The sequence below is a fragment of the Cryptomeria japonica genome, chromosome 8, assembly GCF_030272615.1.
Source record: "Cryptomeria japonica chromosome 8, Sugi_1.0, whole genome shotgun sequence".
Taxonomy (NCBI): domain Eukaryota; kingdom Viridiplantae; phylum Streptophyta; class Pinopsida; order Cupressales; family Cupressaceae; genus Cryptomeria; species Cryptomeria japonica.
Window position 1 is genome coordinate 518,711,965 of NC_081412.1, and position 23,981 is coordinate 518,735,945.

Genomic DNA, 23,981 nt, shown 5'->3' on the forward strand with positions numbered 1-23,981 from the left:
CACATCTTATACAAGAAGAAGATAGTCAAAGAATGACCTCCTACCACACATCAAGTTCAAAGTCTGCAAATCTGGAGCAAGGAGAACTCTTGATGATCAATAGGACCCTCTTGAAAGTGCCAACCATCAAAGAACCACCTCAGAGGAAATATCTTTTTAGAACCTCCTGCAGGGTACAAGGTAAGGTATGCAAAGTCATTGTGGACTCAAGGTCCACAGATAACATAGCTTCTGTTGAAATGGTTACTAATCTTAACTTGCAAAGAATACCTCATCCCAATACCTAAGAAGCAGCCTAAGAGCCAAGAGACAGAAAGGAGAGTAGATCCTAAAGAGGTTCAAAATCTACTAGACCGGTATAAGGGGATAGTTGCAGACAGTACCACAAATTCCTTACCCCCTCAAAGGGAAATTAGTCAATGTATTGACCCCATACCAGGTGCTACACTACCCAATAAGGTAGCATACAAGCTTACTCCTAAACAAAATATAGAAGTTGCAAGACAGATCCAAGAATTGTTTGAGAAAGGGTTCATTAGCAAGAGCATAAATCCCTATGCAGTCCCTGCAGTACTAGCTCCCAAGAAAGAAGGAACATGGAGTTTGTGTACCGACTCTAGGGCCATCAATAAGATAACAATTAGATATAGTTTTACAATGCTAAGAATGGAGGACTTGATGGATTGTCTAGGAGGGGCCAAGTACTATTCCAAAATGGATTTGAAAAGTGGTTATCATCAAATAAATTTCAAACTAAAACTAACTTAACCAAACTTAATGCTTAATACTGGTAAACCAAACTTTAATGCCAATAGACAATTTAACAGTTAATTGCAATACCAGTAAATTTTAACGCATGAAACAGAAAGACAAATAACATACACAACACATAACATAGTTATTTGTACGTGGAAACCCTGTAAGGGGAAAAACCACGATGGGAAACCTTACCCACATTCAAATGATACTACTACAGATAGTATGTGTGTACAATATGGAGTTTGCACATGCATAAAGGCCAGCTACCTAAGCTCACTGCTCAATAACAAAATGGGAGTCACATTGACTGCAAATGGATGGTTATATCCAATGATAATGTTTTGCTCAAAATATCATCTTCATATGCTAGATTCAGTGCTAGTTAAGCTCTGATTTGACTTCTTCAAACCTTCCTTCAATCTTGAATGATGTCTGCGTGTATATCTCTACTTATATTTGCATATACCTTATTACAATCCTTTTCCACTACTACCACACAATCTCATAAATGAGATCTTATATATACCAAAACCTAAGACCAAATGAGTAGGTCGACTCACTAAGATATTACAATAAAATCAATTACAAATGAATCAATATACGATACATGATGTCGGCTCAATGCATTTACAATAATAATAAATCATCTTCATGATGTGTCATGCTGATCTAGAATAGATATGTTTGTCGGTGTATATCCTAGACCTATTTGCCAGTAACGACAAATATGCAAACCCGATTAGACCAATAAACAAATCACCAAAACCAAGTGTCCAAACAATGTCTTCGACATAACCAGGTAATATCTAGATGATAATAGATCATCCTCAGTGCCGGCGAACAATATAACCTATCGGTGAATCAGATACCGGTGACTATGCATAAGTCACTGATCATGCCGATGAACATAACCAAATATCTCTAAGTGTTTCTCAAGTGTTGACAAGTGTTGACGTCAATGAAAAAACCATATCAACATATCCAAAATACCAACAATCTCCCCGTTTGGCATTGATGGCAACACAAGATGGAAAAACCATCTAAGTGCCAAAGTAGAAATGCCAAAAACCAAAAACCAACAATGTCCAAAAGAGATCATCAAAATACAGATATAGAGAGTAACAATCTCTCCCCCAATGAATAATCTCTCCCCAAAAGATAATTTATTTTTCCATAGATATCTCTCCCCCTTTGACATCAAATGCCAAAGCAATACAAAACCAAATACAATCAATTCAAAGAACTTATCACAAAATACCAACTTATCAATTTATCCAACTACTCCCCCTGAGAAGTAGCTCTCCTCATCAAAGCCGAAAAAATATTTCTCTGTTAATTCTGTCAGTCTGACGCCATGCTCCAACTGTCTAAGTTTCTACCAGTGAGGGTATAACTCCAAGCTGCTCCATAAGATATTCAAAAGTTTCCTTAGGCAAAGGTTTAGTAAAGATATCTGCAATCTGCTCTTTAGTATTTACATAAACCAATTTCATTTCTTTTGCTTCAACATTCTCTTTCAAAAAATTGAATTTGATAGAAACATGTTTAGTTTTTGAGTGAAATACTAGATTCTTTGAGATATCAATTGTTGTCATATTATCACAGTAAATGATTATAGGCTCCTTGCATTTTACCTTTATGTCCTTCAACATTTGCTTAATCCATAATACTTGTGTACAATTAGTTGCTGCTGCAACATATTCTAATTATGTTGTTGATAAAGATGTGCAACTTTGTTTCTTGCTTAACCAAGAGATTAATCTACTACCAAGAAAGAATGCTCCACCAGTGGTTCTTTTTTTGTCATCTACATCTCCTACCCAATTTGCATCAGTGTATGCACATAAATGCAATTTTTCATCTTTAGGATACCATAAACCAAGATTTGTTGTGCCTTGTAGATACCGGAAAATCCTTTTTACTACTGATTCATGATTTTCTTTAGGATTACTCTGAAATCTTGAAACAATACATACTACATTCATAATATCAGGTCTTGTTTGTGTCAAATACAGTAAACCTCCTATCATAGACTTGTACCTAGTCAGATTAATAGGTGTTGATTCATCCTTCAAAGATAGTTTATCAGTTATAGGCATAGGTGTGCTTACTGGTTTGGAGTTTTCCATGCCAAATTTCTTTAGTAATTCCTTCAAGTACTTTGATTGATTTATGAATATACCTTTATCAGTCTATGAGATCTGCAATCCTAAAAATAATTTTATCTCTCCAATCATAGACATTTCAAATTCTTCCTGCATCTTATTAGAAAAGTCTTTACACAATCCATCTTCTCCTTCAAAGATTATATCATCAACAAAAACTTCAATAACCAAGATGTCATCATTATTTACTTTGTAATATAGATTGTTGTCAGCATTACCTTTAGTGAAACCAATCTTCAAAAGATATTTGTCCAATCTAGCATACCAAGCTCCAGGAGCTTGCTTTAGTCCATATAAATCTTTCCTTAACCTGCAAACCATATCTTTGTCATCTGTCAATGAAAATCCATTAGGTTGTTCAATGTAAACTTCTTCTTCAAGATCACCATTTAGAAATGCACATTTAACATCCACTTGATATACTTTATAGTTTTTGTGTGTTGCAAAAGCTAAGAATAATCTGACTACCTCAATTCTAGCTACCAGTACAAAGGTTTCATTGTAATCAATTCCTTCTTTCTGTGAATATACCTTACACACTAATCTTTCTTTGTTTCTGATTACCTTACCATCTTCATTTAGTTTATTTCTGAATACCCATTTAGTTCCAATTGAATTTTTGTCTTTAGGCGGGGAACTAATGTCCATGTGTTATTCTTTTCAGTTTGTTCCAATTCATCTTCCATAGCCTTAATCTAGTGTTTATCTTCACATGCCTCATTAATTGATACTGGTTCAATTTGAGAAATAAGACATACCTCTTTATTTGCCAGTCTTCCCCTAGTCATAACTCCTTGATACTTGTTCCCAATTATCTGACTTTCAGAGTGATTCAATCTTACATACCGGGGTGTTTTTACTTGTTGTTGTTCCTCATTCACTGTGGAATTCTCAAATGATGTCGGTGTGATTGGATCAACATTCTATACCAGTGTGCTCATAGTAGGTTCATTTGTGATTATCTCAACTTCCGGTTCAAAGTCTATGTACCTTAAATTATCTCTAAATTGTTCATCAATCTTCACATTTGCACTTTCAATGGTTTTTTGCAATCTCTTATTAAAACATCTATATACCTTACTCTTAGATGAATAACCAAGAAATATTCCTTCATCGCTTCTAGGATCAAATTTGCCAATATACTCATCTCTTCTAATATAGCATTTACTTCCAAATATTCTAAAATATTTAAGAGTAGGAGTATTACAAAACCATAGTTCATGAGGGGTCTTACCGGTTTCACCTTTGATGTGAACTCTATTGAATGTATAAACAATTGTATTGACTGATTCTCTCCAATACACATGAGGTAGCTTTGCCTCTAATATCATTCTTCTAGATGCATCCAAAATAGTTTTGTTCTTTCTTTCCACAACTCCATTTTGCTGGGGTGTCTGAGGTGCTGATAACTGTCTTCTAATTCCATTCACTTCACATAATCTATTAAATTCCTTAGATGTGAATTCACCTCCTTGATCTGATCTCAAACATTTAATTTTCTTACTCGTTTCATTCTCTACCATCGCCTTAAATAGTTTGAACTTCCCAAAATCTTCTGATTTCTCCCTAAGAAAAGTAACCCAACACATTCTAGAGTAATCATGAATGATTAGCATAAAATATATATCTCCTTGTAAACTTCTAGTTCTTGCTGGACCACATAAATCAATATGAATTAATTCAAGAACATTATTGGATTTTTCTAGAATACTCTTAAAAGTTTCTCTAACTTGCTTTCCAAATTGACATTCCTTACATACCGGATTGTGAGGTTTAACAATCTTAGGTAAATCTCTTACTGCCTTAGTTGTACTGATTTTCACAATGCAATCAAAATTTACATGACACAGTCTCTTATGCCATAGCCAACTTTCATCAATATGTGCAATCAAGCATGTCTTCTCATTGTTATTCAAATGAAAGATATTATCTCTAGTCTGATTACTGGTTGCAATTTCTAAGCCAGTTCTATTCATGATTTTGCATTTACCATTCTTGAATTGTAATTGAAAACATTTTTCAACTAATTGACCAACACTCAAAAGATTGTGCTTCAAACCTTCAACATAGTAAACATTATCGGTACTACACTTACCATCAAAAGATATAGTGTCTTTTCCTCTGATCAAACAAGCTTTGTCATCTCCAAATCTTACTAGACCTCCATTGTATTCTTGAAAGGTTAAGATTCTACTCTTAACACCAGTCATATGATGTGAACATCTGAAATCAATAATCCATTCATCCTTATCTTCAATTTTAGCTGCCAGGGCCTCCTCTACCGATTGAATAGTAGGTGCCAGTTGATCTTCTATTATTGTAACAAAATCCCATCCATTGTCTATCGGTTCCTCATCAAAATCGTTAGTAACTCCTTCATCAACATAGTAACATGATTTGTCTCTATTCTTCTTAAATTTGTACCTTTGATATTCAGGGTTAGGCTTGTATGTTCTTTTAGCTCCTTCTTTCAATCTTGCATGTCTATTAGGACACCTAGAAGCCATATGACCAATCTTATTGTAGTTAAAACATTTAAATGGTGTTTTACCTTCATACTTACTTCCAATTGGACCTTTAGGCATTTTCCTTTTAAATAGTGCTTCAAGTTCTCTTGCATAAAAGGCTTTCCAGTCAGATTTCTTAGATGATGATGATGATGCTTTGAAAGCTAAATCTATCTTAATAGTAGCAATAGGACCAAATTTCTCAAGTTCAAAAGCTGAAAGTTTTCCAACCAAAGTGTCTCTAGATATTGATGCACTAGGCATTGTTCTCAATTCATTAATAGCAGTTAATTTCATTTTGTATGCCGATGGAAAAGCTCTTAAACCTTTAGAAACAATTTCATCTTCACTTAAGGATCCTCCACAACATTGTATACCCAAAAAAATTTCATTAACTCTTTCCATTAAAGCATAAATCCTTTCATCTTCTTCCATTTTCAGATTTTCATACCTGACGTGGAAGCATTCCAGTTTTGCAATTTTGATTGCAGTATCACCTTCATTCAATGTCTCCAATTTATCCCAAATAGCTTTAGCAGTAGATCTATATGATAATCCCATGATTTGCTGATCTGACAATGCACTCAAAAGTGCTTCTCTTGCTTTGTAATCATTTTCCTCATCTTTAGCCAAGGTTGGTGAAATAGGTTTACCTTGAGTAGGAAAAACATAGCCATTCTTTGTAACATCCCATATGTCCTTCCCAATGCAATTAAGATGTGTTTCCATCCTGATCTTCCATATACCATAGTTGATTCCATCAAGTTTCAGACTATCCTTCTTGAAATAGTTACTCGACATCGAATCTCCTCAAGTTGTTAAACTTCTGCAAAAAGAGGACTAAGCTCTAATACCAATTGTTAGGTCCTGGAGGCAACTGAGAGGTGGGGGTGAATCATTTGTCCAATAAATTTCAAACCAAAACTAACTTAACCAAACTTAATGCTTAATACTAGTAAACCAAACTTTAATGTTGATAGACAGTTTAATAATTAATTGCAGTACCGGTAAAGTTTGATGCATGAAATAGAAAGACAAATAACATACACAACACATAACATAGTTATTTGTATGTGGAAACCCTGTAAGGGGAAAAACCACGGTGGGAAACCTTACCCATAATTAGATGATACTACTACAGACAGTATGTGTGTACAATATGGAGTCTGCACATGCAGAAAGGCCAATTGCCTAGAGGCTCATTGCTCAATCACAAAATAGGAGTCACAATGACTATAATTGGATGGTTAAATCCAATGATAATGTACTACTCAAAATAGCATCTTCATATGTTGGATTCAGTACCGGTTAAGCTCTAGTTTTCCTTCTTCAAACCTTCCTTCAATCTTGAATGATGTCTGCATGTATAGCTCAGATTATATTCACATATACCTTATTACAATCATTTTCCACTACTACCACACAATCTCATAAATGAGATCTTACATATATACCAAAACCTAAGACCAAATGAGTAGGTCGGCTCACTAAGATATTACAATAAAATCAATTACAAATGAATCAATATGTGATGCATGATGTCGGCTCAATGCATTTACAATAATAATAAATAATCTTCATGACGTGTCATACTGATCTGGAATAGATATGCTTGCTAGTGCATATCCTGGACCTATTTGCCAGTAACAACAAATATGAAAACCCGATTAGACAAATGAACAAATCACAAAAACCAAGTGTCCAAAAAATATCTTCGACATAACCAAGTAATCTCCAGATGATAATAGATCATCCTCAATGCCGGTGAACAATATAACCTGTCGGTGAATCAAATACCAGTGGCTTTACATGTCATCGATCATGCCGGTGAACATAACCAAAGATCTCTAAGTGTTTCTCAAGTGTTGACAAGTATTGACATCAATGACAAAACCATATCAACATATCTAGAATACCAACAAGTTACACATGATGCTTCCAATATTGTAGGTTTGTTCTTCAAGGAGATTGTTAGACTTCCTGGGTTACCCTTAAGCATTATATCAGATCAGGATCCTAATTTTGTGGGACATTTTTGGAGGAATTTGTGGCGTAGGTTAGGGATAAACTTGTCCTTTTATTCTTTTTATCACCCTCAATCTGATGGACAGACATAGGTGATTAATAGATCCCTTGGTAATTTGTTGAGATGTTTGACTAAGGACCATGGGGCCACTTGGGATACTATTCTTCCACAACTAGAGTTCTCATATAATGACTATGTGAACAGAATTACAGGACTGAGTCCTTTTCAAATTTTATATGGGACCCATCCTAGAGGTGTTCTTGAACTTCGAGAAGTGAAAAGTATTGAAAGGAGGAGTGCTCAAGTGGATGATTTTTCTAAAGTGATGAGGGACATACATCAAGAAGTCTGGGATAGATTGATACAAACCACTAAAAAGTATAAGCAAGCAGTAGATGTCACAAGGAGAGATGTTCAGTTCAAGGTGGGAGACATGATGATGATTCATCTCAAAAAAGAAAGACTCCCTAAGAAGAATTACACTAAGATACTCATGAAAAATATGTCCTTTCAAGGTCTTAAAGAGATGTGGGACAAATGCATATAAGATAGATCTACCCCCTGATGTTGGTCTATCTCCTATATTCAATGTATCTGATATATATGCATATAAAGGATCTGTGGATGATGTTTGTAATGCAAGTTCATCTGATTCTTCTAGTCCAGCTATGTTGGAAGGACTTCCTCCCCCTCTCAAACCTAAGATTAAGTGCATTTTGGATCAAGGGGTTAGCAAGAAGACAAGGAGGAAGAATTACTTGGAGTACCTGGTTAAATGGAAGTGGTGTAGGAGCACCTCATCAAACCCTTAAAGATGATAACTCATACTTTGAGAAGGGAGGATAAGGCATTAAATATGTCTTTATAATGTTTTGTATAGGTTTTCAATCATGCATCGTGTGTTTGTAATAATGAACACCATCTTGTGAGCCAAACTCCTATTTTGGCATTTCTATGAGCCTATTAGGACTTTTAGACAATAGGGAATCAAATGTGTTGGTTTTAGTGTTTTAAGATGTTTTAGGAGGGGTTAAACTTGACCCAAAGCATTAGGAGGTGAAAGATGACATTTTGACAACTTTTGCAAAAGTTGTCAAAAGTTGTCTTGAGCAACTTTTATGCACTTTTTGCATTTTGTTAATTTGAAACTCCTCCAACGGCTCTAACCTCTTGATTCTTGGTTGAGAGAAGTTGTGGGGTAGTTTATACACCTTGTGGATCTAATTCCTAAGGATTTATTATATGGAGAAGAGTTTTGATGCCATCAAACTAATAGAATTTTGAGTTTTTCTTGCAATTTTGGAGTTTTGGTCTGTGGTACGGTACTGTACGGATTGGGATCCATTCCCAATGATGTGAATTGGTTGGAGAAGAGATTTAAATTTGTTTTGGCTTTTATTTGAAGTTCTAATTGTGTGTGTTGCTCCTGATATTTAACTTTTGTTGTAGGTGCCTGGAAAACCAGGGTTACCTTAGGTTTTTCCTCCTCCATGGCCATATCTTGCACTTTATCAATTTGAGATCCATAGGATTTGGTGAAAGGCAAGTATGGTCAGTGTATTCTAGGATTCCAAGAGTGTTTTGCAGGAGGAGCAAGGGAGAGGTGTGTTTGGAGCGACCCTAGGTAGACATCTCTATGTGGCTACCTAGATCTTGAACAACAAAATTACCTTGTGTGAAATTGGCGATGATTCCAGGCGTGTAACCCTAGAATCCCTTATGGTTTAGGGTTCCCTACATGCCCATGGGAATGTAATTGGCCGATTCATTCATCTAAGTATAGTTGCTTCACAAAAGAGGCCTAATTAGCCCTTTAGGACAGTCAACATCCTACCGGCAAAGACCTTTATTTTCCAGACCCTGACCCTTCCTTTTGGAGATTTGTGTAACTTCAAAAAGCATGTTTGAATCCATAATTTGTTTTCCAAGGTGTTTGGGAAAGTTTGAACCTAAGGTCTGGTGCAGGTGCATTTAGAAGACCAAAGGATTCAATGAGTCCATTAAAGAATTTTTAAGGTCATAAGAAGACAAGTGCAATAAATTATAATGTCTTATGGTCCATTATGGCCTTTAATGATGAAAAATGTAATAAGTTTGTAATTTGTCCTGAAGGGCCTGGTAAGGACCTTAGGACCAACAAAAAGATGTAATAGGAATTTATGGCTTAGAGAGTCCAGGAAGGTTTAGAAAAGTTTAAATAAAACATTTCAAGATATTTCATGTCAATGGTTAGGAGTTTTAATCAAATTATGTCATTTTCCATATTTGACAAATTTGAATATTTGAAATAGGTAGTTTTGGGGGGAAATTAGTTTTTAAGAGTTAAATGTTTTAAAAATGAAATGTAACCAATATAAATTGATTTATATAGTTAGGGATAATTTATAAATGAGAGATGAAATGCTTTGTATGGTAGATCATACTAGTGTATGGACTGGGAACCAAGAGATTCAATAAAACACTCTATTTTCTACCATTTTTGATGTTTGGTGCATTGCAATTTTGATTTTTATTGGTTTTATTGATCTAAAATGCTTTGAGGACTTGTAGGAATTGTGGATACATTGTTTTATGCACTAAAAATTCATTCTTGGTTTTAGTTTGTTATTCTTGGCTGATTGTTAACAAATTTTGACTAGTTTTTTATCAAGAAAAGTGATTTTCTAACATGAAGAAGGAATTCCATGATTGAAACAGGCTTGTGAATCATGGGATATCTCCATTTGACATGTAAAATTATGTTTTAACCTAATAATGTGGAGATAAGTTGAAGAAGAGGGTGATCACCATTGGAAAAGAGTGGAAATTGCATTGAAAATGCTTGCTTACGAGAAGCAGTAGCAAATCTGCCTTAAGGAGGGGTACATTTTTATGATTGAAAGTGTTAATAAATGTCATATTAAAGGTGATTCCATCATCATTTGGATGGTATAGTGTTTGGAAGTGGGATATGTGAGATAACTCACTTTTGAGGGCTTGTGAGAGGCTAAAATAGAGATTTTGCATCTAAGAAGGTTAAAACTTGAAACTAATTGCATTTTCATTAGTTTTGAACCATATTGGATAAATTTTGAGATTTTGGGAATCAGGAAGTTAAAAAATAATATACTTCCTTTGTTAATTTGCCACTTTTTGGGTCTAAAAATAGTGTATAGTTACAGGATAGCATATACTTTCCAAAACAACCATATTCAGGATTTTGGTATGTCAAAGTAGAGCCAAATGGGTGTCTTAATATATAATTTATTTTATTATTTGTTTGGAAAATTTTGGAGAAAACAATTTGTTTTCCTTGCTGGAGGGCTAATTAGGCAACTAGGCCTAGAAGGCTAAAAAGAGGGCTTTGCACTTAAATCAGTTCTTAGAACCCCAAAAAAAGTTGATAGGTTTTATAAATATTCCATACCTTTGGAATCATTTGGAGAATTGTTGGTTGGCATTTGACCTATTTGAGCCATTTGGGTGCTAGTAGGCCTAGGGGTTTGAACCTTGTATTTCCCTTATAAATATTAAAGGTTCATTTATCACACCCTTCCTCTGCATCAGGTGGTATCAGAGATTCAATTAGTAGATCTTTAAGGAGGATAATCAACAAAATAGAACATGGCACCTAAGAAGCAAATGGCAAGAGAGATTGAAGAGTTGAAAGCAGCCCTAGAACAGAAGGAAAGAGAGAATAGAGAATTAGAGGCAACCAAGGAAAGGGAAGAAAGACAAATGAGAAGGGAGAGAATTCAATTGTTAGGAAGGTTAGAAGCCTTCAATAAAGAAAGAAGAGACCCTATAGGAGAAGAGAATCATGAAGACAAAAATGAAGGAGAAGAGCAAGCATATGAGAGACATAGGGATGAATAAGACCCTAAGGAAAGGAGGTTTATAATATTGATTAAGGAAATACAAGGTACTGGTATGAAAACACAAGTTGATTTTCCAATCTACCAAGGCAATATGGAGAGTGAAGAAGTACTTGGTTGGATAGAGGCACTTGAAAACTATTTTCTAGAGGATATAGATAGAGACAAGAAGGTGAAAATAGCAAAAGCAAGGCTAAGGGGAACAACCGTTACATGGTGGACAAGTATTCAAAATGAGAGAGAGGATAGGCGATTGAATAAAATCTCAGATTGGGAGAGGATGAAGACTATGGTGAGGAGTCAATTTTTGCCATCAGACTTGGCAATCCAGATAAAGATGAGGAGAAACAACTTGAAACAAAAGGACTTAGATGTAATGTCTTATACTGAACAATTTCACACCCTGAGCATTAGGGGAGGAGAAGAAGATGAAGATGAGAAGGTGGGTAGATACATCAATGGCCTCAAGTACAACATTCAGGAAGAGATAGGGTTGAATATGCCTAGAACCCTTGGAGAATGCTTTCAGTTAGTAGTGAGAGCAGAAGAGAAATTGAAGAGGGAGAATGAAAGGCAAGGAAACAATAGAGGAGGTGTATTCATGAGAGGAAGAGGAGGAAGGAAAAATCAGACTTGGGAAGACAAGGATAAAGATAAAGGGAATAATTCAAAGCCAAGAGGAGGATATAGAGGTGGAAGATTTGGAGTAGGAAGAGGAAGTTGAACTTTCCAAGGCAAGTGTTTCAATTGTAATGAGGTAGGTCATCAATCCTTTAGGTGTCCTAAATGGGTTGAATCTCATAAAGGCAAAGAGAGAAGAGTGGGTTTGACACAAGAAGAGAAGAAGGAAGATGGTGGACCAGTGCTAGCATATCCAGAGACAGAGGGAGAATTCCTTATGGTAAGATAAGGTGAGAAAATACAAGAACCAAAGGTGAACATTTTCAGAACATATTGTTTGAGCAAGGGTAAATTATGTCAATTGATTATAGATTCTAGTTCACATAACAATTTGGTTTCATTTGATATGGTGACTAAGTTGGGATTGACAATGGTGGATCATCCTAACCCTTATAAGGCCACTTGGGTTGATCAAGGGTTGAATATGGAGGTTAGAAAGAGAGCTCTTGTTAATTTTTCAGTTGGTCCCTACCATGATCAGGTAATGTGTGATATCATACCTATGAGTTGTGGACATATCATTTTGGGTAGACCATGGCAATGGGCAAGAAAAACTCTTCAAGATGGTTACTCAAGTGACTACATTGTGCATAAGGGTAGACAAAGATATAAGTTAAAACCTCTGGATTACAAAAGTAATGACAAGATGGTGATGTGTTTTGGAAGCAACATTCCATTGAATGAGCAAGTTAGAGATGAGTATGATACTAGTTGGGGGCAGCAAACCCAAGGCAATAAAAATTTGGTTATGATAGAGCAGAAAATCAGTCCCAAAATAGCAGCCAATTGGGACTTTGAATATGTTCAAATAGGAACTATCAAGTGTCCATTTCAAGGTCAGATAAAGGGAGAATAGGTACAGGTGGTGCAGCAACCAACAAACCACTATGAAGCAGAAAAATCATATGGAGTAGAAAGGCAGCAATCTGATCCAAAAACAGGGTCAAATACATTTTGTTTTCATTCTAATACTTTTGAAAAAGTGAGTGCAGGTGATGGCAGGAAAAAGGTCACATTGGGAGACCAACCAATGAGGAGGCATTGGCCAGTTGATGGAGGCAAACTCAAGCCAAACTCTTGGGACAAGATTTTTTTCTTTTTGGGGAGCATGGTGTAGGTGCATTTAGAAGACCAAATGACTCAATGAAGCCATTAAAGAATTTTGAAGGTCATATGAAGAGAAGTACAATAAATTATAATGTCTTATAGCCCATTATGGCTTTTAATGATGAAAAATGTAATAAGTTTGTAATTTGTCCTAAAGGGCCTGGTAAGGACCTTAGGACCAACAAAAAGATGTAATAGGAATTTATGGCTTAGAGAGTCCAGGAAGGTTTATAAAAGTTTAAATAAAACATTTCAAGACATTTCATGTCAATATTTAGGAGTTTTAATCAAATTATGTCATTTTCCATATTTGACAAATTTGAATATTTGAAAAAGGTGGTTTTGGGGGGAAATTAGTTTTTAAGAGTTAAATGTTTTAAAAATGAAATGTAACCAATATAAATTGGTTTATACAGTTAGGGAGAATTTATAAAAGGGAGATGAAATGCTTTGTACGACAGATCATGCTGGTGTATGGACTGGGAACCAAGAGATTCAATAAAACACTCTATTTTCTGCCATTTTTGATGTTTGGTGCATTGTAATTTTGATTTTTATTAGTGTTGTTGATCTCAAATTCTTTGAGGAATTGTAGGAACCATGGATACATTTTTTTATGCACTGAAAATTCATTCTTGGGTTCAGTTTGTAATTCTGGGCTAATTGTTAACACATTTTGACTAGTTTTTTATCAAGAAAAGTGATTTTCTAACATGAAGAAGGAATTCCATGATTGAAACAGGCTTGTGAATCATGGGATATCTCCATTTGACATGTAAAATTATGTTTTAACCTAATAATGTGGAGATAAGTTGAAGAAGAGGGTGATCACCATTGGAAAAGAGTGGAAATTGCATTGAAAATGCTTGCTTACGAGAAGCAGTAGCAAATCTGCCTTAAGGAGGGGTACATTTTTATGATTGAAAGTGTTCATAAATGTCATATTAAAGGTGATTCCATCATCATTTGGATGGTATAGTGTTTGGAAGTGGGATATGTGAGATAACTCACTTTTGAGGGCTTGTGAGAGGCTAAAATAGAGATTTTGCATCTAAGAAGGTTAAAACTTGAAACTAATTGCATTTTCCTTAGTTTTGAACCATATTGGATAAATTTTGAGATTTTGGGAATCAGGAAGTTAAAAAATAATATACTTCCTTTGTTAATTTGCCACTTTTTGGGTCTAAAAATAGTGTATAGTTACAAGATAGCATATACTTTCCAAAACAACCATATTCAGGATTTTGGTATGTCAAAGTAGAGCCAAATGGGTGTCTTAATATATAATTTATTTTTTTATTTGTTTGGAAAATTTTGGAGAAAACAATTTGTTTTCCTTGCTGGAGGGCTAATTAGGCAACTAGGCCTAGAAGGCTAAAAAGAGGGCTTTGCACTTAAATCAGTTCTTAGAACCCCCAAAAAAGTTGATAGGTTTTATAAATATTCCATACCTTTGGAATCATTTGGAGAATTGTTGGTTGGCATTTGACCTATTTGAGCCATTTGGGTGCTAGTAGGCCTAGGGGTTTGAACCTTGTATTTCCCTTATAAATATTAAAGGTTCATTTATCACACCCTTCCTCTGCATCAGGTGGTATCAGAGATTCAATTAGTAGATCTTTAAGGAGGATAATCAACAAAATAGAACATGGCACCTAAGAAGCAAATGGCAAGAGAGATTGAAGAGTTGAAAGCAGCCCTAGAACAGAAGGAAAGAGAGAATAGAGAATTAGAGGCAACCAAGGAAAGGGAAGAAAGACAAATGAGAAGGGAGAGAATTCAATTGTTAGGAAGGTTAGAAGCCTTCAATAAAGAAAGAAGAGACCCTATAGGAGAAGAGAATCATGAAGACAAAAATGAAGGAGAAGAGCAAGCATATGAGAGACATAGGGATGAATAAGACCCTAAGGAAAGGAGGTTTATAATATTGATTAAGGCAATACAAGGTACTGGTATGAAAACACAAGTTGATTTTCCAATCTACCAAGGCAATATGGAGAGTGAAGAAGTACTTGGTTGGATAGAGGCACTTGAAAACTATTTTCTAGAGGATATAGATAGAGACAAGAAGGTGAAAATAGCAAAAGCAAGGCTAAGGGGAACAACCGTTACATGGTGGACAAGTATTCAAAATGAGAGAGAGGATAGGGGATTGAATAAAATCTCAGATTGGGAGAGGATGAAGACTATGGTGAGGAGTCAATTTTTGCCATCAGACTTGGCAATCCAGATAAAGATGAGGAGAAACAACTTGAAACAAAAGGACTTAGATGTAATGTCTTATACTGAACAATTTCACACCCTGAGCATTAGGGGAGGAGAAGAAGATGAAGATGAGAAGGTGGGTAGATACATCAATGGCCTCAAGTAAAACATTCAGGAAGAGATAGGGTTGAATATGCCTAGAACCCTTGGAGAATGCTTTCAGTTAGTAGTGAGAGCAGAAGAGAAATTGAAGAGGGAGAATGAAAGGCAAGGAAACAATAGAGGAGGTGTATTCATGAGAGGAAGAGGAGGAAGGAAAAATCAGACTTGGGAAGACAAGGATAAAGATAAAGGGAATAATTCAAAGCCAAGAGGAGGATATAGAGGTGGAAGATTTGGAGTAGGAAGAGGAAGTTGAACTTTCCAAGGCAAGTGTTTCAATTGTAATGAGGTAGGTCATCAATCCTTTAGGTGTCCTAAATGGGTTGAATCTCATAAAGGCAAAGAGAGAAGAGTGGGTTTGACACAAGAAGAGAAGAAGGAAGATGGTGGACCAGTGCTAGCATATCCAGAGACAGAGGGAGAATTCCTTATGGTAAGATAAGGTGAGAAAATACAAGAACCAAAGGTGAACATTTTCAGAACATATTGTTTGAGCAAGGGTAAATTATGTCAATTGATTATAGATTCTGGTTCACATAACAATTTGGTTTCATTTGATATGGTGACTAAGTTGGGATTGACAATGGTGGATCATCCTAACCCTTATAAGGCCACTTGGGTTGATCAAGGGTTGAATATGGAGGTTAGAAAGAGAGCTCTTGTTAATTTTTCAGTTGGTCCCTACCATGATCAGGTAATGTGTGATATCATACCTATGAGTTGTGGACATATCATTTTGGGTAGACCATGGCAATGGGCAAGAAAAACTCTTCAAGATGGTTACTCAAGTGACTACATTGTGCATAAGGGTAGACAAAGATATAAGTTAAAACCTCTGGATTACAAAAGTAATGACAAGATGGTGATGTGTTTTGGAAGCAACATTCCATTGAATGAGCAAGTTAGAGATGAGTATGATACTAGTTGGGGGCAGCAAACCCAAGGCAATAAAAATTTGGTTATGATAGAGCAGAAAATCAGTCCCAAAATAGCAGCCAATTGGGACTTTGAATATGTTCAAATAGGAACTATCAAGTGTCCATTTCAAGGTCAGATAAAGGGAGAATAGGTACAGGTGGTGCAGCAACCAACAAACCACTATGAAGCAGCAAAATCATATGGAGTAGAAAGGCAGCAATCTGATCCAAAAACAGGGTCAAATACATTTTGTTTTCATTCTAATACTTTTGAAAAAGTGAGTGCAGGTGATGGCAGGAAAAAGGTCACATTGGGAGACCAACCAATGAGGAGGCATTGGCCAGTTGATGGAGGCAAACTCAAGCCAAACTCTTGGGACAAGATTTTTTTCTTTTTGGGGAGCATGGTGTAGGTGCATTTAGAAGACCAAATGACTCAATGAAGCCATTAAAGAATTTTGAAGGTCATATGAAGAGAAGTACAATAAATTATAATGTCTTATAGCCCATTATGGCTTTTAATGATGAAAAATGTAATAAGTTTGTAATTTGTCCTAAAGGGCCTGGTAAGGACCTTAGGACCAACAAAAAGATGTAATAGGAATTTATGGCTTAGAGAGTCCAGGAAGGTTTATAAAAGTTTAAATAAAATATTTCAAGACATTTCATGTCAATATTTAGGAGTTTTAATCAAATTATGTCATTTTCCATATTTGACAAATTTGAATATTTGAAAAAGGTGGTTTTGGGGGGAAATTAGTTTTTAAGAGTTAAATGTTTTAAAAATGAAATGTAACCAATATAAATTGGTTTATACAGTTAGGGAGAATTTATAAAAGGGAGATGAAATGCTTTGTACGACAGATCATGCTGGTGTATGGACTGGGAACCAAGAGATTCAATAAAACACTCTATTTTCTGCCATTTTTGATGTTTGGTGCATTGTAATTTTGATTTTTATTAGTGTTGTTGATCTCAAATTCTTTGAGGAATTGTAGGAACCATGGATACATTTTTTTATGCACTGAAAATTCATTCTTGGGTTTAGTTTGTAATTCTGGGCTGATTGTTAACACATTTTGACTAGTTTTTTATCAAGAAAAGTGATTTTATAACATGAAGAAGGCATTCCATGATTGAAACAGGACTTTGAATCATGGGATGTCTCCATTTTACATGTAAAATTATGTTCTAATATAATAATGTGCAGATAAGTTGAAGAAGAGGGTGATCACCATTGGAAAAGAGTGGAAATTGCATTGAAAATGCTTGCTTAGGAGCAGCAGTAGCAAATCTGCCTTAAGGAGGGGTAAATTTTATGATTGAAAGTGTTGAGACATGTAATATTAAAGGTGAATCCATAATAATTTGGATGGTATAGTGTTTTGAAGTGGGATATATGAGAAAACTCACTTTTGAGGGCTTGTGAGAGGCTAAAATAGAGATTTTACATCGAAGAAGGTTAAAAATTGAAAATAATTGTATTTTCCTTAATTTTGAACCATATTTGATGAATTTTGAGAGTTTGGGAATTAGGAAGTTAAAACATAATATACTTCCTTTGTTAATTTGCCACTTTTTGGGTCTAAAAACAGTGCATAGTTACAAGACAACATATACTTTCCAAAAAAACCATATGTAGACTTTTGATATGTCAAATTAGAGCCAAATGGGTGTCTTAATATCTAATTTATTTTCTTATTTGTTTCCAAAAGTTTGGAGAAAACAATTTGTTTTTCTCGCTGGAGGGCTAATTGGGCAACTAGGCCTAGAAGGCTAAAAAGAGGGCTTTGCACTTAAACTAGTTCTTAGAACCCCAAAACCAGTTGGAAAAGCCTATTTGGAGGTTTTATAAACATTAAATACCTTTGGAATCATTTGGAGAAGTGTTGGTTGGCATTTGACCTATTTGAGCCATTTGGGTGCTAGTAGGCCTTGGGGTTTGAACCTTGTATTTCCCTTATAAATATTAAAGGTTAATTTATCACATCCTTCCTCTACACCAAGGTCTCTTTACCCACTAAATAGGGCTACAAGAAACTAGTACTAATTGGGTGAGTTTCTTAAGGAATGGACATGAATACTTACAACCGGTGCTTGGTCTGACCTTGGGGAGTCTTGTATGACCCAAAACCAGTATGCAAATGATTTGTAACCCTTGGAGGTATCATGGATTGTGTTTTAGAAAGATACCCCTGATTGAATAGGTATTATTCTTGAAGATAGTGAGAAGATTGACCTAATGTTTTAGAGCCTTGTCTTGATAGGATCCCATTCTTGGATTGAGGGGTCAGTGTCATACATTTTGAGGTGTTTGGCAGGTTGCAAGGAGGGCTCTACATCAGAAAGAATCAAACTTTGGAGGATTCTATATGGATGAATTCTAAAGCTATTAAGAAGACTGGAACTATATTTGCAGACATCCTAACTCAAGGGACTTTAGTTTCTTTTGGGCCCGGGAGTATGGTGCAGAGCACCTTCTTCTACACCTCTATTTCAAGCACATGGTGGTGTCTACATGTTAATCTCTATTTCAAGCACATGGTGGTTTCTACATGTTAATTTTTGATGTAATAATGGGTTTGATCAATGATCACCCTTGATGTAATTGAATGCCTATTTGTATGGTCAATAATCTCTAAGGTGAGCATATAAACCTAGAGGTCTATTAGGTCAGGAAGGCTTGGAATTTGTATTTTCAATTTTGGTGTGTCTAGCATGTTGTCTTAGGTTTTTGGAGTCTAAAAATGACAAATAATGACCTTGGATGTGTTTACATAAGGTTTAAGTGTTTAATAATTGATGCTATCCTAAGTTGCTAAATGTTGCATTTATTGTCAAGCAACTTTTCAAAGTTGCAGGTGGGATGCTAGCTACTTCTCCAAGGGTCCTAACTATTCATAAGTTTTTTATGGATGTTGGAAAAGGTTTATATATGCTTGGAAAACCATGGGAAAGAGAGAGAATAAAGTTTTGTAAATTTTGGTGGAGAAAGTGAATAGAACAAGTATGATTTTGCCATAATAGTGACATTTTTCTGCACTATCCATACAGGGTGTGAGATCTACTGATGAATTTTTGATTTTATTAGAAATAACCTTGAAATACCCTTCCAATGCATTTTGTCTAACCTCTTAAATTTAATTTTAGTGGAAGTTATAAGCGTTTTACCCTTTGCAGGTCTGAAACCCTCCATTTTCAAGGGTTACAATGCAAATGGGACCCTAACTTGCAATCCTCTCATTGAGATCCAATGACAATTGGTAGAATGCAAGTTAGGGGCGAGATCAGAGGAGTTGGTTGGTAACCTTACCACCAAGCCCTAGTCTAAACTGTTTGAGAGTTTAGATTAGATTAGATGAGTTTCATTGAGCATACTATGAGTAATGATGAGATGATGAATTGAATTGATGAAATTGGAGTATTTGGACATAGAAGAAACCTCCTGAAGAGTTGGAACCTTCCTGTGATCATATTCTCATATACCTCCTTTGTAAAACCGGTCTAACTTGATCAATTAGGCATGTGACCCAAGTAGGTGTTGAAGAGTGTAGGAATAGGGTGGAATTGCAATCTTTTGGAATATGATATTTATCCCAAAAGGGTGTCTGAAACCTAAATTCGTTTAGGGTGTTGTTTGGTATAATTTGGAGAAAAATACAAAAGATGGTGAAATAGGGCTACTAACCGGTAGGCCTGTCTAAGCCTTAAAAGCCAATATTTTCCTTGTGCTTCAAAATAGCATTGTGGAAGATCTTGATAGGTCTTAGGAAGTGTGTATAAGTGTAATGCCATCCCTTTTTAGGGGTAAGAGTTCGATTTCACATTTGTGGTGTGATTGTAGCCTTGAGAGAGACTCAAGGTAAAGAAGACCAAGGTGTGTAGGTGGGTTTATCACCCTACTATTGCCAACCTCTACATCACTATTTTTCTTTCGAAGTTGCTCAAACTTTCATGGCCATACTATAGAAACACTATCTCTTAAGTGCCTTAGGTTCAAAAAATTGTTTAACTTTGATGGGATATTTCTTGGAATCCGAGGCACATACGAATGATCCATTTGAACCCATAGGATCTCGTGAGGCCCCTCTACAATAATGTGTCTCATATTTTAAAAAATTGAATCCATTTTCTTAGGAAAGTAATTTTTTTATTAATGAAAATATAGTTAGTTGCATGCAATGAAAAGAAGCAAGATAGGGTAAATTTGTTTTATTTCATCATGGGAACAAATCATTAGTGTGAACATGTCAAGGTAGGGAAGGTTATGCTAGGGATGGTATTTTTTTGCATTCAATTTTCTTGAACATTTAAGGCCATACCATAGAAATGCTATCTCTTAAGTGTCCTAAGTTCAAAAAAATGTCAAACAAAACACAAACACATTTTTTAGGGATAGTAACTCGAACAAGTTAAGGAAACTTAACTCAATGGTGTTTTGGGTCCTCAACTTTGGCTTCCACCTAATTGTTATGAAAAAAAGAGCAGAGAAGAGGTGGGGAGAGATATGGGAAGAGAGGTGGAGAGAGAGGTAAGAGAGGTGGGGGAAGGGAGAGGAGGGGAGAGATGGGAAGAGTGGTAGAGAGAGAGGGGAGAGAGGTTGGGGAAGGGAGAGGAGGGGGAAAGAGATAGAGAGAGGTTGATAAATAGATAGAGAGATAATTAGGGCAAGGGAGAGAGAGAGAGAGAGAGAGAGAGAGAGAGAGAGAGAGAGAGAGAGAGAGAGAGAGGTATGTGCAGGATCATGGTGGGCTAAACTAGGCCCTTAAGTGGTGATGAAAATTCAGAAAAATAGAGTTAGGAAACTTGACACAAAATTTTGACTAAGATCAACATTATTTCCAAAATATGTAAGAATAAAATCTGTAGCAAATTGGATGTAGTTTCTAAGATACTAGTTGTTTTTTGAAAAAAAAATCTATTTGGCAAAACTTTTAATTTTCAATGGAATAGTACTAAAATTTCAAGAAAAAGATAAGCGTATGTTTGACAACCCTAACCACAATCAAATCATAATATTTTTTTATAAGATTTTAGATATAAGTAGAAGACTCATGTCTAGATGTGACACATATTTTTTTGTAATTTTTTTCGGAGTAAATAAATAATTATGAATTTATTACTATAACTTTTTAAAATTATAAAAACTCATATGTTTGACCACCATAACTTGGTCAAAAATTTATGAAATTCATTTTTTTAATCCTATGGTATGTGAAGCATAGAATGTGATACTGTTTGAAAGTTATAGATGTTTTTCAATCAACCTGTCAATCAAGACTTTGGTCGTAATTCAAATAGAAAATGAATAATAATTATTTATTAAATTTAAAATAAGGCATAATTTATATTTGTGGAAAGATGATAATCTCTTTAAAAAACCCTTTTTGTTTCATCGGTTTCAGGTAAAAAAAAGTCTCCACCCACATGGGTTTAAGTCCGGAAAAAAAAAAAAAAAAACTCCTAAACACATTTTCTATGTTGACTTTCCAGGTTTGGCATGTCCTAGCCAAATTACAAAGCAATTTTGAGGCAAATCCCAAGGCTACATATTTTTGTCAGAGGTAACGGATGTTGGATATATCCACAAATAACGGATATCCAATATTATCAGATATCACATTTTTGATAGTTTACTTCTATAGATATAAATATAATATATCATAATATATAATATATAATATATAATATATAATATTATAATCTCTTATACAATTATGTATAATATATAATATATTATATTACTATTATGTATAGTATTTAAAATATTATTTTATATATTATATTTATAAATTAATATTTATATATATTACTAATACATATAATATAATATAATTAATGATATTAATATATATTAATAAACTTATATATATCCTGATATAACATCTTATATTAAATCTCCCATTTGGACACTCTTTCCCTCTAGCTACAGGTCTATCTCTCCCGCTATCCCTAACACCTTGTACACTTATTTGTGCCCAAATCTCTCCTCTTGTGTATCGTACTTCTAGATATTGAGCTCTCTCTCTCTCTCTCTCTCTCTCTCTCTCTCTCTCTCTCTCTCTCTCTCTCTCTCTCTCTCTCTCTCTCTCTCTCTCTCTCTCTCTCTCTCTCTCTCTCTCTCTCTCTCTCTCTCTCTCTCTCTCTCTCCCTATCCACTTATCTCTCTCTCGCTCACCCCTCTCCCTTTACCCTTCTCTCATTTTCTCCCCCCTCTCCATTTCTCACACCCTCTCCCTTTCCCCTTCTCTCCCTCTCCCTTTGTTGATACTTCCATCTATCCCCTCTCCCCCTCATTCTAATTACTCTCTCTCTTTAGGCCCATTTCCCCTTCTCTACCTACCTATCACTCTCCCCCCTATCCTTTGCCAACCCCCTCTCTTTCCCCTTCTCTCCCTCTCTCCTCCATCTCCCTTGCCCACCATATTTCTCTTTTTTGATAATTCCATCTCTCCCCTCTCTCTCTCTCTCTCTCTCTCTCTCTCTCTCTCTCTCTCTCTCTCTCTCTCTCTCTCTCTCCCTCTCCCTCTCCCCCCTTCTCTCCATATCTCTCCCTTTATCCTTATAGACTCCTCTCCCCCCCCTCCCTCGCCTATACCCTCTCCCTCCTCCTTTCTCTCTCTATCGCTCTCTCCATCCCCTTCTATCCCTTACCCACCCCCTCGATTCCTTTCCCCTTCTAGACTCCTCTCTCCCTCATCCCTTTCCCAACCCCTCTCCATTTACCCTTCTCTCCGTCTCTCTTTTTTGATACTTCCATCTCCTCCCCTCCTCCTAATTACTCTCTCTCTCTAGATCCTTTCCCCTTCTCACCCTATCTAGATTGCTCTCCCCTTATCCCTTTCCAACCCCTCTCCATCTCCCTCTCTCTAGATCCCTTTCCCCTTCTCTCCCAATCTCTCCCTCTCCCTTTTCCCTTCTCCCACTATCCCTTGCCAACCCCCTCTCCCTCTACCCTTCTCTCTCTCTCTTTTGAAACTTCTATCTCCCCCCCCTTCCCCCCTTCCCCCCTCCCCCTCCCCCTAATTACTCTCTCTCTATAGATCCCTTTCCCCTTCTCTCCCTATCTATCGCTCTGCCCTATCCCTTGCCAACCTCCCCTCTATCTCTCCCCCTATCCTAAATAAGGTATCATATATTATTAGATATTTGATACCTCCAAGAAAGAGTTGTTGGCTTGATGATGATTTTTGTATTTGAGGACTTCATGTGTTGTCATTGATGGCACATCTATTTTGATTGTCATAGTTAAGATAAACTGGTATACTATTGAGTCATTGTATTGTTAACTGGTATCATATGTATGAAGATGTCTAAATCAGTATATGCAGATAAGACAATCAGTTTTTATTAGTTCCACAATTACTAGTTTTGAGAATGTTGTAGAGAGAGACAAGGAGGCACATGGAGACAATCGTCCAATATGAGTTTGAAGTGAATCAGTCTGTGAGTTTGATGCAGTCAACACTCAACTGGTATCAGTGTTCCAACCGGTTTCCCAGTTTGTGTGATGAGTTATCACCAGTTGCAATGTGTTACCACCAATTGAGACTTTGGTGGAGATTTGTGTTGTGTTAAGGAAGATTGTCTAGATTCAT